Consider the following 15,743-nt stretch of genomic DNA (forward strand, 5'->3'; position numbering starts at 1 on the left):
ATTTTAGTTTTAGTTTTTACAAGTTTTTCATAGTATTAGGAGTAGGAGTAGTGTAGAGTAGAGAGCTCTCCTAGGGTTTATGTAGCATTTTATAGCAAGCTTAAATTTGGATTTTGATCATCTTTAATTGTAAGTATTCCTTAATTCCTCTTTAATTACATTGTCTTTACTTTCATTTCCTTTTGGTTCAAGTTACTTTGTTTATAGATGCAATTTTGAGTTTCTTGAAGTTTTGATTGATGAATTTTATGATTCATGCCTCTTTTATGTTTGATTGCTTGTTTATGTTTGGTTTTGTTGATAGTTAGTTATAGTTTTCCATCTTACTTTGCAATTTTCCATGTTTTACTTTTATGCATACAAGGTGTTTGTGAAAATACCAACCTTAGGATTTGAGTAGATTTTCCCACCTTGGCTTGTAGTTTGAGTTCCTAGGATACTAGAGTCATAATATCTGACATTTAGTGGTAATTCTTGGGTAGTTAGTTGACTCTTGTTTCCATTGACGCTAGCTTTTTATCAACCAGTTTGATAAGTTATCTAGGACTTATGGATTAAGGTCAATTATGCTTGCTTGACTTACTCCTCGATGGTTGGGGTTGACTAGGCGAGATTGACTCATCATAATTACCATAGTTGTGGTTATGATGATAGGATTCCTTGGATCCTCATTCCCAAGTCAAGGCTTTTTATTACATTTATCGCATTTTCACTAGTGTTGATCTTATTCCTTGTTGCTTGCATTACTTTCAATTTTGATCATTGCTTAGTTCTTTTATTTCTTAAGTTCCTTTAATCTTTCATCTCTTGATTTCAAAACCCCTTTGCCCTCACAACCGAAAGAGAAACACCTCCAATTGTATCCTAAGGAGAACGACCCAAGGTTTCATTACTCTCGGTTAATTTGAATTAGAAATATTAAACTTTGATTTTGAGGATTATTTGTTGGTTTGAACTATACTACCAACGAAGAATTTGTTTTGCTAAATTTCTGAAACAACGTGATCTTCTCCATCACTAACAACCAATACTTATATTCCTCCAACTGGAATCCTGTGCACTATGAGACCTCTCAGAAGAGAGGTGTTTTGGAAGTGGAAGCTGTTGATGCTCTTCTTACTCAGAACAAACTTCTGTCTCAGCAAATAAGTCTAATTACTCAATAGTTGAGTAGAATGCAAATTTTAGCTGTCAACACTCAGAGTGCACCCTAAGAAGCCTCTTATGACATGACATGTAATTTTATGCAAAATGAGAATTATGATTATACTCAATTTCCTTCTGAACAGGTCAACTACATAGGAAATGCTCCTAGAAGCCCCAATAATGATCCGTATGCTAAGACCTATAATTAGGGGTGGAGAAGTCACCCAAATTTGGGGTGGAGAGAACAACCTCAAAGACCACAGAATTTTAATAATAATTCTCAGGGCGGTTTTCAACAGAATAATTTTAATGACCACCAGTTTTAGTCATCTCAGCAAGCAACTTCTCAGCCCCAGAAGAACACTAATTTGGAAGCAATATTGGCAAGCTTTATACAGGAAACCAAAGCATCAATCAAGAGCTTAGGGGTTCAGATGAGCTAATTAGCCACAAAAATTAATGAAATTGATCAGAGGACCACTAATAGCCTCCCTGGAAACACAATTTCAAATCCAAGAGAGGAGTGCATGGCTATCACGTTGATAATTAGACAAGTGGCAAGTATGGAAGCACAAGTTAATGAGGAGCCAGTTGAAAAAAAAGCTCCAGAGGAGAAGAAAGAGGAGGTGGAGAACGTCCCTCCAAAGCGTGCAGATAACCCGTTCCTAGACTCTCTTGACACTTATCCTACATTGCTTAAGGCGCCTGAGTACAAGCCTAAAATGCCATATCCTCAGAGACTTCAAAAGGAGACCAAGGACAAGCAGTTTTCAAAGTTCTTGGAAGTTTTCAGAAAGTTACAAATCAATATTCCTTTTGCTAAGGTTTTGGAGCAAATTCCTCTCTATGTCAACTTCATGAAGGAGCTATTGTCAAAAAAGAAGCCTTTAAAGGGAGATGATGTAGTAGTCCTGACTAAGAAATGTAGTGCCATCATTCAGAATAACTTGCCAAGGAAGATGCCAGACCCAGGGAGCTTTCAAATCCCATGTACCATTGGGAGCACCACCATTGAGAAAGCATTATGAGATTTGGGAGCAAGCATCAATTTAATGCCCTTGTCTGTGATGAAGAAGTTGCAAATCCAAGAGGCACAACAACCCACAAGGATAGCATTACAGATAGCAGACAAATCTATAAAGCCTATATATGGATTAGCAGAGAATATCTTGGTCAAAGTGGATAAGTTCTTCCTCCTAGCAGATTTTGTGATTCTTGACACAGGAGAGGATGAGAATACCTCTATAATTCTAGGAAGACCATTTCTAGCCACTGGAAGAGCTCTGATTGATGTGGAAGAAGGTGAATTTGTGCTTCGAGTGCATAATGAGCAACTGGTCTTTCATGTTTTCAAAGGTATACATTCAGCAGGTGAAGGAGAGTGGTGTATGTAGACTGAGCTTATTGATCCAAAACCTTTAAAAACCCCCTGATATTGCACCACAGAATCTACAGCTCAAACCTCCTTTGGTGACCATCAACAAAATTCTCCCTGACATCAAATCTAAGTTTGGTGTCGGGAATGCATCATCCACCAAGGCGGAGGTTCCCAAAAAGAAGAAAGTACCCAGGGGATGGAGAAACAAAAAGATTCCCACTAAAGACTTCTCCCCATGAATGAAGGTGGTGCTCACTATATGCCCAATCCTGCCTCATACAGTGAACAGGATCCTGTCTTTTGAGCATATAGAGTTGATCAATGGGAGCATAGGAAAGAAGTTCACAGTGAGGGGTGAAAAGCTGAGCCACTATGATTCTCCTCCTTAGATGAGCTGACCGTCAAGCTAGTGACGGTAAAGAAGCACTTGTCGAGAGGCAACCCGATATTTTCGTATCCTTAGTTTGATTTTATGTTGTTTTGATTTTGTTATTTATTTGATTTTCGTTGAATTTCTACTGTTTTTCCTTTGTTTTACGTGTGTTTGGATCATGCAGCATAATTAAAACAGGAACAGGAATCTGAAATAGAGTTTTGACACCTTAGGAGAAGTTACTTCGGATTGGGTGGCGCCTAACTTCGAAAACTCAAGTTAGACGCCACATTCATGCCAGGATTGGACTCTCGGGAGGGGTGGCGCCTAACTTGAAGTTTCTCAAGTTAGGCGCCACATAAAGCATTGAGACGGCATCACATTTGGGAAGGCTGAAGTTAGGCGCCAGAGGGATTGCAATACATGAAGTTAGGCGCGGGTTGTGAAGGATGCATCAAGTTAGGCACCAGTGAGATGAAGTTAGATGCCAAGTGCATCAAACCAAAATCAATTCATTTGATTTCCAAACCAAATCCTACATCAAACCAAAAAAAATCAAATCCAATCCTTCATGATTTGTGACCCCACCCTCCATTCCTTATACATACATTAACACCCCCACCCACTATCATATCTTTCTATTCCCATCCCCCACCAATGTAACCCCCCTTTATATATATATATACCCTAAAAAAGAAAACATAAATAAATAAACAAAAAAATAAAAATACAAAAAAAATAAAACACACACACACACACACACACACACACACACACACACACACACACACACACACACACACACACACACACACACACACACACACACACATATATATATATATATATATATTTTTTTTTTTCTAATTGTAACTTCTCTTGTTCTTTTATCATTTTATTCTTCTTTTGTACTAATTTTTGTTTTTACTCTTCCGTGCACTTTTTATGTCACTCCCTGTTTTCAGTTTTTCTTTGCTTGGGGACAAGCAAACTTTTAAGTTTGGTGTTGTCGCTTCACTTGTGGCTTTTTCTGTTTATTTTAATGGCACCAAAGGGAGGTGAATCATCTTCACGGAGGAGCACATCCTGAAGAATGAGACGGCCACTACGATAACTGAGGTGGTTGAGTTCCTTTCATTCTATATTTTTTTCCTGTTCTTATTATGTTATATTCCTATTTTTTGGTATTTTACTTGGTTTCTGCATGATCCTTTGTTATTTCCATTCCTAGGTTCTAGTTTGATTTGCTATTTTAATTCTGTTATTTACTTTTAGTTCTAAAACGTTGTCTCATGTATCGCTCACTAAGCTTGATGTCAAAAGAAAAGAAAAGAAGTGATGTATTGCATGAGAAATAGAGTTTATATCAAAGAGTAGTCTTATTTACTAAAATGTGGTGGTATTTTCTGTGATTCTGAATGCATGACATGAACAGTGCATATCTGAATTTGAATCAAAGGATGTTGATGTATAAGAAACAGGAAATTAGAGAAATATTATGAATTCTCTGAAGTTAGTGAAAGTTTAATCCTTGAAGCAAAAGAAACAGCAAGGGAAAAATAAAAAGCAAGGTCCAAGGCTCTGAGCATCAATAACTAGGGAGGTCAGACATGATTAAAAGCTCAAAGAGTTGTTTTCCTAGTCATATGCTTGAGGTATTTTTGTGTCAAGTAATCCTTAAGACAGAACACTTAGAGTCGAGACCAAGTGCATTTAGCAGAGTATGCCAAAGGCTTTGAGCTCCTCACTATCGAGTGTACTAACACAAGTGAGAGACTAATCATAAGTCAATGTTAGACTGGAGTGTCATAAAAAAGAATTCTTCTACTACTGTCAGACTATCATCATATATGGTTGTTAGGTAGATCACCATGGTGCTCATCCATCTCCTTATCTTGCTCTATCTCCATGTCTGGGTCCTCCTCCTCCTGTTCATCGTCAGCATCTACAGCAATACCCCCAGAATCACCAGAACTACTACTAGTGCTACTCACAAATCCATTCACGAGCACAGATCCGTTTGCATGAATAGGGACAATCCCATCATCCGGTAGTGCCAGCTCATCGTCTCGCAAAAGATCTGGAATAGGCTCAGGAGGAAGATCCCACCCTAGTAGAATCACAACAATGAAGTCACCAATTAACTCTGGTTCCTCAGGTACTTATGGCTCAGGTACCATTTGATTCTGAGGTTGAGCTGAGAACGGGTTTTCATGTTCATCAGGAAAAGAATGACCAGGAACTTTAGGGTCAAGCCAGGACAGAGAAAACTCATAAGAAGCATCGGGTCGAAAAGAAGGCTATCCAAAGGATGCTAAAAAGAACGATCTCTTATCGCATTTCGTCTTACTCAAGGCTCCGCTCTCAAAAAATAGTACATATGATACACTGGATCCTCGTAAATATAGGTCTCTTTGATCTCATAAAATATGACGCCCCTTTTCATCTAAAAGGGGAAGGGAGAGAGAAGGGGTAAAAATTGGAAAGTTCTTTGTAGAGTCGGGCTAATTAGTCACGTTAATCAGCTCTGTCGTGTTTGTCAGATAGTAATACATTTCATAGTAGATAGAGAAAAGCAAAGAAAGAAGATAAACAGAAAAGCAGAGAAAAAAGAAAGCAGAGTACAAGCAAAGAAATACAAATAAAGCACAATACAGAGAATATGCAACAGAGAATGATGCGCACACAAGTATGATACATGTCTAGCTCTAGTGCAGGTAATGAGCTCATTTGTCGGTTTCTACCCGCTCACGACATAACCCGAAGCAACTAAAACAGGTATGGCTTTCCTGTTGGCAACACCCACTGCATGCAGGAAATTGCCCCTCTGCCCTGCAGGGTGGCATTTAGCTTGTGCTTGCCAACACACACTTTGTACGCAGGAAATCACCCTTCTGCCTTACAGGAATAGAACATGTGGTTACGATACTTCTGTAAGCAAGAAATAGCCCCTTTGCCATATAGGAATATATTATGGATCAGTATTGCAGGAAAGTGTTATGTGGTCATACCACTATCTATTTGACTACCTCAATGTAGTAGATGAACATACAATTGATGGACATATAATAATTGATTTACTCTTTATTCTCTTTGTCTTTTGCCTCTTTGTTCTGCTCTTGTTTCTCTTCTTAACATTCGCGTTTATAGCTTATGTCAATGTCGGTATGAATAATCAGACTGTTCCAAGCATAGGGTTAAGTCCATGCTGAACTAGTTTGACTTTTCATATAATACCTAACCTTAAACGCAAATCAAATGTAACACCCTAATTACCCTAAGCCTTACCTCATGCCGTAAAGCAAAGGTTAATCAAAGGTTGTGATAAATCTAAGGCTTATACATAAGTATATATAGAAGGAATAATAATTCTAGAAGCCCGATGAAGAAAATAAGCTTAAATACGGAATTACAAAGCGCAAACGTCCACACGAAGCTACAAGCGTAAAAGACAAGATCCACTATGTAAGATAACAAGATATATGTAAATATATAATAGTATAATAATCATAAAATACTAGTCTAAGCCTACGAAGTTTAGTCGACTAGTTAAATACTAACATACGGAGTTTTGAAAGTTAAAACAACATATACAAAATATATCTCTCAAAGTAAGCCTCTAAGGCAAAAGTAAATACAAAAGTGAGAGAATCTAAACAAAAGAATTCAAAAGACTCCAAAAGATAAACAAGGTCATCCGCTCTGTCACCATCTCGCAACTCACCGAGGTGGGTTACGACCTGCATCTGAAAAAGAACAACAAAGTATGGAATGAGAACCAGAGGTTCTCAGTATGGTAATAGTGCCCAATATATAAGATGTAAGGTTTCGGGATGCCAAAGGCAATCCTATAACTTCACACCGACACAGATATTCAAGCTTAACATAAAAAAAAAAAAAACTTAAGCCTTAAACCATAAACCATAAACAGGGCTATCTAAACTTAAGGAATTTCTAACTAATATCATCTCCAATCCAATCATTGGTAAACAGATCAAATCATGCATAAAGTCTCTACCCTCAAGTTTGAATCATACTTGCCTACAACCTGACCTAGTCATGACCGTCTGATGCGGAGTATGTACATGCAGATCAAATGCTAACTCTGACACTTTCAAGCCTAGTTCCTCAAATTTAGCAAATGAAATAAACGAATTCGAAGCTCCAGTATCATACAATGCAATTAAAGTCTTATCACCAATTAGACATATACCTCTCATCAACGGATCCGCCTTAGAAGCATCCTTGGCATTCACAACAAAAATTCGCCCCTGGTGCTAACTCTGACCCGCACTTGGGTTCTTCCCACGTGTGCAATCCCTCGCAAAATGACCAGGCAAGCCACAGTTGAAGCACCCACCTATACCAATCTTGTAAGAGTCATATGGATGAAAACATCCACAACGATCACAAGCAAAATCCGAAGAACTCATACTCTGATTTCCTCTCCCTTTGCCACGCTGAATCTGATCATGGGTGTTCTTTTTGAAGCCTCCTTTCCCTTGAGGCGCATATCCTCCTCTCTTGAAGCTTTGTCCTCTTGGATGAAAATACTTGCCACGTCCTCGACTAGAACTCCCTCCATGAGTTTCCTTGGATGAAGCCACCGTCTTGGCATACTCTTCCACCACTCTTGCTTTGTTCACCAAATCAGAAAAAGTACGAATCTCCATAGGAGTCACAGCAGTCATAATGTTGTCTTTCAGCCCCCTTTGGTATTTAATACACTTCCAACTCTCAAAAGTCTCTAGGGCACCCTGACATACCCTAGAAAACCTACAAAGCTCATCGAACTTGCTTGTGTAGTCCGTCACAGATAGGGAACCTTGCTTCAGCTGCATCAGTTCTATCTCCTTTGCTTCCCCTACAGACTCAGGGAAGTATTTCTTGTAGAAATTCGTTTGGAACACATCCCACGGAACGTCGGCATTCTAGAGCTGTAGCAAGCAACACTCAACTTGCCACCAGTGCTGGGCCTCTCCCGCAAGCTGATAAGCGGCAAATTCAACATATTGATTGATGGGGACATGATGCGCCTGTAAAGCACGCTCCATAGCCTGGAACCAGTTGTCCGCTTCAGTAAGATTAGTTGATCCTCGGAATATTGGGGGATGAACATTGAGGAACGTCACCAAGGTTATCGGAACTCCTCTGGCGTTATCACCGTTTCCCTCAGCATCATCATTAGCATTCCCTTCACCCTTTCCATTGCCATTCCTAGCTGGTTGGCCTAACCTCTTCACAGCTTGCAGAGCGCAGCAGCATTAGCCTCTACAGTATTTGCCAAATTAGCCATAGCCGCCATAAATTCGGCATGATTGTCAGCTGGTTGCTCATTCCTACTCTCTCGTGAACGTGCTCGACCTCGTCCGCGAGTGGCCATTAGGGTTCCTATCTACACCAAACAATCGATATCAAGGTGATCAGTCTCAATATCAAAAGCTTAGTGCTTCAATTATCCCAAACAGGCACTCACAAACAAGCATGCTATGAATATATCAAACAGATAACCTAATAGCATCAAAGAAAAGACACACAGAGTATGCAATGAAGCACAATCGGTCCATCCCTCAGGCTCACGAGGACGAACCACTCTGATACCACTAAATGTAACACTCTAATTAGCCTAAGCTTTACCTCACATCGTAGAGCAAAGGTTTGTCAGAGATTACGATAGTTCTAAGCCCATACATATATTATATAGAAAGAATAGTATAGTCTAGAAGCCCGATGAAGGATATGGCTCAAAAACAGGATTCGAAGAGTGCAAACGTACTATCGAAGCTACTAACTTAAGGTACAAGAAACAGATACAATTTATATCAAAATATCATAGTATAATATTATAAGAAACTAGCCACGGCTCGCGGAGTTTAAGTCGGCTAGCCATATACAGATATACAGAACCAGACAGTAAAAACAGCTTATACAATTTTGTTCTCTCAAATACAAGCCTCTAGGCAAAACAAAATACAAAAGTGAGAGACATATACAAAATAAGCCAAAAAGACTCAAAAGAGATATCCGGATCCTCCGCTTCTATCACCAACCAGACAACTCACCGAGGTGGGTTGCGACCTGCATCTGAAAAACACAACAGAAATATGGTATGAGAACCGGAGATATATAAACCTTAAGATAAATAACTAGGTAATATATCTTAGGGGATTTCTACTCTAACCAAACACCGCTGTCCCATAGCCTTCACCAACCTATCCTCCATGTGATCCCATCGCCACCGCCTTTTGAACCTCCTCAATCCCAGTAGAAAACACAATTACTTACAATGCAAGTAAATCACAAGTAGAAGCATATAAGGCAAATAATTCAAATAGCAAATAGGCATGTTATACAAATAGGCAAGCCATTTCAAGTAGTCAAAGCATACAAACAGATAGAAAATGCATATGATGAATGCTTGTCCTACTGGTTGTGATATCACATTGTCGGTTCAACTGCCAACCCAAGATATCTCCATGGAGACATCGCCCTTCGGAATCCTCATATAGGAACCCCCGAGATATAGTGCTCGGATCACTGTCCAGGTACATGCGCCTGCACGCTCTATTGATCCAAAGGGATGTGAGTGGGATACTCTTGCCACAGACCTCACATCTCAACGCAAGCGGGACGAACCACCGCCATTACGCCGCCACCGCTACCTCGACAGGCGAGATCCAACTGCCGTCCCTGCCGGGCGCATAGCGTCTCATAATCTCAATATAAAAAATAATAGTGCAGTGGTTTTTCAGAAAACAGTTTCAATACGTCAGTGATTCCTCATCACACATTCGAGTCCTCGACTCATCTCAACCACTGTCAATTCACATTTTTATTCCGAACTTAATAGTTCCTCAATTATCATCTCATACATCAACCATTCATCACAAAACATCAAACCATCCTCAGCACGCCAGAAACCTAGGCCTCCGTTTTCTAAGTTTTCTGAATAATATCATCTAAAGCCATTAAATTCTTTCCCAATGTTCTAAATGACCAAAACTAGGCCCAAGAGTCCTAAAATGGTGTTAGAGAAGCTTGCGACATTGTTGGAAAGGTAGAATAGTTAAAAAAAAAGTAAAATTTGAGAAGCAGGGCATGTGCGTCCGCACAAGCGTGTGTGCGCACACGCTCTGGAGAATTTTAAAATGTGTGCGTACGCACAGGGGTGTGCGTACGCACAGGTGTCAAAATTTACAAAATTTGATCACTCGCACAACCTATGCCATCGCCCCTGATGAGGCAAAATCGATTCCACACAAACTCATCGACAAGTGTACCGGGTCGCATCAAGTAGTAAAACTCACGTGAATGAGGTCGATCCCACGAGGATTGATGGATCAAGCAACTTTAGTGTGGTGATTAGTCTAGTTGAGCTGACAGTGGTGAATTGGGTGAAATTGAATCAGCAGAAAGTAAATTGTAGAAGATCTAAATTACAGATCGGTAGAAACTTAAATGTTAAGGAAAGTAAAACAGAAAGAAAGACTCATCAGGGAGTGGAGATTTCATAATCCACAATGAATCAAATGGGTTTCAACTTCCTTCTCAATCATATGAATAGATCTATGGCAGATTGAAATTGATTGGATCCCAATTCCTTAAGCCACACAAATTCTCAAGATCTCAATTCCTCTCGAATGGTGTTGATAAAGAGATTTGTGAGAAACAGAGCTTTAGTTCTAATTTCCATGATTTCCCTTCTAAAGCTCACATGGAAATTCAACAGATTCAAACCCCTTTCCGGAGTGAATGGATCTCAATCAAAACAAAAGTTATTTCTTAGCTATCTAGATGAATTGAGAGGAAGAAGACTTTCAGTTAATTTATATGAATCATAACAGAGCTCCTCCCCTAATGTGTTGGGGTTCAATGGACCATCGCTCAGAGAACAGATGCAGAAAATGTAAATTGCAGCAAAGTAACTCAAGCTCAATAACAACAGAATATAAAATTGGCAGAAAGAAAAGTTGCAGAAGAGAATTGCAGAAATTGAAATTGCATAAGCTAAATTGAATTTAGTACTAAAATGTAAAAGTGCAGAAAAAAATAAAAGTGTTTACAAGAGCTTTCTATTCTACTCCTACTCCTACTCCTAATGCAGCCTTCTACTAAAACTTCCTAACTCACTTCCTGACTCCCTAATGAAATGAAACTGATGCCATTATATAGGCTTGCTAAAATTACAAATGAAATTGAAATTGAAAACAAATTGCAAATAAATGAAATTCCTATTCTAACTGTGTCTTGTGCATTTGAGTGATGTCAATGGGCTCTGCTTGCTGTGAATTTTCAATGGGCTTTGAATCAGATTAATTGAGCCAGAGTTGCACTTCCAGAAGAGCGTAGCGTTCATTCAGAGAATGGAGCATTTTTACACGGACGCGTATGCCTGTACGCGTGTGCGTCTTTTTTGCATTTTCCCCATCCACGCGTACGCATCACCTACGCATACGCGTGACATTCAAAAATTGGACTGGTGATGTGTAAGCGTGCCATCCACGTGCGCGTCCATATCAACGTTTTCCAAAAGAGCGTAGCGCTCGCAATCTGAGCGCTACCCACGCGTACGCTTCCCCTACACGTACGCGTTGTCTTCAAAATCTTCATTTCCAAGCTTTCACTCCACTCACCCGTTTGTGTGCTTTTTTTCAATTACCACATCCACGCGTACGCATCATGCATGCGTTCGCGTGGGCTTCCAGATTTGCAAATTCGACGTGTGCGCGTAATGTACGCGTGCGCGTCGATACCAAACCTTCAATCCCAAATTCAAAACTTGCTTGAAAATGCTCATTCAGAGAACGTAGCGTTCTTATGCCAAGAGCGCTCTCCTTGTTTAAATCATGGGCCATGCTTTCAAAAGTGTGGCCTAAGGCTCCAAAGCGTGCTCAAACTTCAAAGTGTGCCCCAAAATTCCTCTTTTCTTCTTTTAAGCTTATTTTGTGCTTTTTTTCTTCTTTTTTCACTTATTTCCTACAAAGTTTGTAAAATCAAAAGATCAAAGAAATGTACTATTTAAGCACAAAAAACATTCAATATTTAAGCACTAATCATTAATTTCTTGAATGAAAAAAGCATAGAAAATATGCACAAGATGACATGTGATTACGACACCAAACTTAAACCTTGCTTGTCCCCAAGTAAGAAAAGAATCATGCAGTAAGTTTTGACAAACCAAAGTGAGAAGAATAGCAAGTTGATGTTCATGGATGGCTAGTTTTCTATGCATGCTACAATCACAAAAGAAATGTAAATGATTGATGCTTCTATCTAACTTATTTTATGAAATCTTTTCCTTATATTTCTTCCTTGAAGCAAGCTTTTCATTTTCTTATTAGCTTCTCCTTTTGGGTGCTTTTCCCCATGAGTTGATAACAAAGCTACGACTCTAAATGCTTTGTTTTCAAGTATTACCACTTGATACATAAGCACCACAAGCATTTAATTAGAGGACTTCTTTAAGCTCATTTATTTATTTTCTTTACTCTCTAATTATTGATGCTCAGAGCCTTGAGCTTTGAGGGAGTGCTTTTGCACTTGAGCCTAGCCTAGACTCTAAGTATTTTATTTTCAAGCTTTTTTCCTGATACATAAACACCACAAGTACTTAACAATTGAATTGTCATTGGTACTCAGAGCCTTCAGCTTTCTCATTCTTTCCCTTTTTCTTTTCTTGCCTTAATTTGCAATTGCTTCTTCAAGGTTTTCATGATTTCAAAAATTTCATAAAATATCCTAGATGAAAACTTCAATTAAATAAAATCTAATGCAATTGAGCAACAATTAATCATAATAGCCTTCCAATACTTGTATGCTCATGCTAAATTCTTCTTTAATGACCTTGTTTGTTTATGATCATGATACTTAATTGCTTTGAACTCACAAAACTCAAGTTGATAGCCATAATGTCACAACAACATGTTACAATTCAGCAATCAAGCTATGCTTATTCACAACACACATGCATACAGAGAAGATAGAAGACAATCATGCACTTTAAATCATGCACTTTAAAGTATTCCAACCACCATTAGAATATTCATTTGGTGATGGTGGACAATATCCCATGAAATTTATTTAATCAAAAGATGAAGTGAACTCTATTTGAATTTTGCAAAACATAATCACCAAAGAAAATTGAAATTCCTCATGTCACAGATTAGAATTTCTTAGTGAGGCAATAACACAAACACCTTAGTATCAGCAGAAAACAAAAATTAAAAGAACCTAAATGACAAAAACAAAGAAAATGCTTAATCTAGACTTATCACCCACTTAATTATTGTCGATCTAAATCAATCCCCGGCAACAGCGCCAAAAAATTGATGAGGGAAAATCGATTTTCGCACAAACTCACCAACAAGTGTACAGGGTCGCATTTGTAGTAAAACTCACGTAAGTGAGGTCGATCCCACAAGAATTGATAGATCAAGCAACTTTAGTATGGTGATTAGTCTAGTTGAGCTGACAGTGGTGAATTGGGTGAAATTGAATTAGTAGAAAGTAAATTGCAGAAGTTCTAAATTACAAAAAGTAAATCGGCAGAAACTTAAATGGTAAGGAAAGTAAAACAGAAAGAAAGACTCATCAGGGAGTGGAGATTTCATAATCCACAATGAATCAAATGGGTCTCAACTTCCTTCTCAATCATATGATGAATAGATCTATGGCAGATTGAAATTGATTGGATCCCAATTCCTTGGCAATCCCATCTCTCTAATCACAATCAATGTTGCCAATTCCTTGATCTAATTGTCATGAGAAGAGGTTAAGCATGTTCTCTCATCCATAAGCCACACAAATTCTCAAGATCTCAATTCCTCCCGAATGGTGTTGATTAAGATATTTGGGAGAAACAGAGCTTCAGTTCTAATTTCCATGATTTCCGTTCCGAAGCTCACATGGAAATTCAACATATTCAAACCCCCTTCCGGAATGAATGGATCTCAATCAAAACAAAAGTTATTTCTTAGCTATCCAAATGAATTGAGAGGAAGAAGAATTTCAGTTAATTTATATGAATCATAACAGAGCTACTCCGCTAATGAGTTGGGGTTCAATGGATCATTGCTCAGAGAACAGATGCAAAAAATGTAAATTGCAGCAAAGTAACTCAAGCTCAATAACAACAAAATATAAAATTGCAAGAAAGAAAAGTTGCAGAAGAGAATTGCAGAAATTGAAATTGCATAAGCTAAATTGAATTTAGTTCTAAAATGTAAAAGTGCAGAAAAAAATAAAAGTGTTTACAAGAGCTTTCTATTCTACTCCTACTCCTACTCCTGATCCTAATGCAGCCTTCTACCAGAACTTCCTAACTCACTTCCTGACTCCCTAATGAAATGAAACTGATGCCTTTATATAGGCTTGCTAAAATTATATATGAAATTGAAATTGAAAACAAATTGCAAATAAATGAAATTCCTATTCTAAATGTGTCTTGTGCCTTTGAGTGATGTCAATGGGCTCTGCTTGCTTTGAATTTTCAATGGGCTTTGAATCAGATTAACTGAGCCAGAGTTGCACTTCCAGGAGAGTGTAACATCCATTTAGAGAACGGAGCGTTTTTACACCCACGCATACGCGTCTTGTACGTGTGCGCGTCCTTTTTGCATTTCCCCCATCCACACATACGCGTCACCTACGCGTGCGCGTGACATTCAAAAATTGGACTGGTGATGCGTACGCGTGCTATACGCATGCGCGTCCATATCAGCATTTTCCAAAAGGGTGTAGCGCTTGCAATCTAAGCGTTGCCCACGCGTACGCGTCCCCTACGCGTACGCGTCCACTACGCGTACGCATGGTCTTCAAAATCTTCATTTCCACTCACGCGTTCGCGTGCTTTTTCTCAATTACCATATCCACGCGTACGCGTCATGCATGTGTACGCGTGGGCTTCCAGATTTGCAAATTCGACGCGTGCGCATCATGTACGCGTGCGCATCGATACAAAACCTTCAATCCCAAATTCGAAACTTGCTCGAAAACGCTCATTCAGAGAACGTAGCGTTCTTGTGCCAAGAGCACTCTCCTTGTTTAAATCATGGGCTACGCTTTTAAAAGCGTGGCCTAAGGCTCCAAAGCATGCTCAAACTTCAAAGTGTGCCCCAAAATTCCTCTTTTCTTCTTTTAAGCTTATTTTGTGCTTTTTTTCTTCTTTTTCCACTTATTTCCTACAAAGTTTGTAAAGTCAAAAGATCAAATAAATATACTATTTAAGCGCAAAAATATTCAATATTTAAGCACTAATCATTAATTTCTTGTATGAAAAAGCATAGAAAATATGCACAAGATGACATGTCATCAGCCCCCAACAGACTGGCCTTCCCAACGTGCGCACAGGTGTGTGCATACGCACAGGTTGCAATTCTTCATTGATGTGTGCGCGCATCAGCTGTGCTAGCGCTGCAACCAGTGAGCACTTCCCTACTTGTGCGTCCGCACAGAATAAGATTTTCGCAGGATTGTGTGTGCGCACAAGGCTGTGCGTGCGCCCATCAGAAAGAAAAAAATTCTGCAACTTTGCAGAATTTCAGATTTTTTACACCAACTTTGAATGATCATAACTTCCTCTACAAAATTCCAATTCTTTCAAACTTTATATCGTTTCGAAGAGTTTTCAGTAAACTTTAATTCTAAACCAATTTCAATTGATTTTGATAACCGAGGCAAATGTTATGATCAGACAAAGTTCACCAAAAATCCACTTTCACCAATTGTTCCTAAATTAGCAATTTTTCCAACTTTCATATTTCAAACCAACCAAAAGAATAACAAACCATTCCCAAACTCTATTTTTTTATCAAATATCACCCTTTATATCACAATACACAAAAATTA

Source organism: Arachis ipaensis, chromosome B6 (genome assembly GCF_059453495.1).
Source record: "Arachis ipaensis isolate K30076 ecotype BB chromosome B6, ASM5945349v1, whole genome shotgun sequence".
In the NCBI taxonomy this organism is placed as follows: Eukaryota; Viridiplantae; Streptophyta; class Magnoliopsida; order Fabales; family Fabaceae; genus Arachis; species Arachis ipaensis.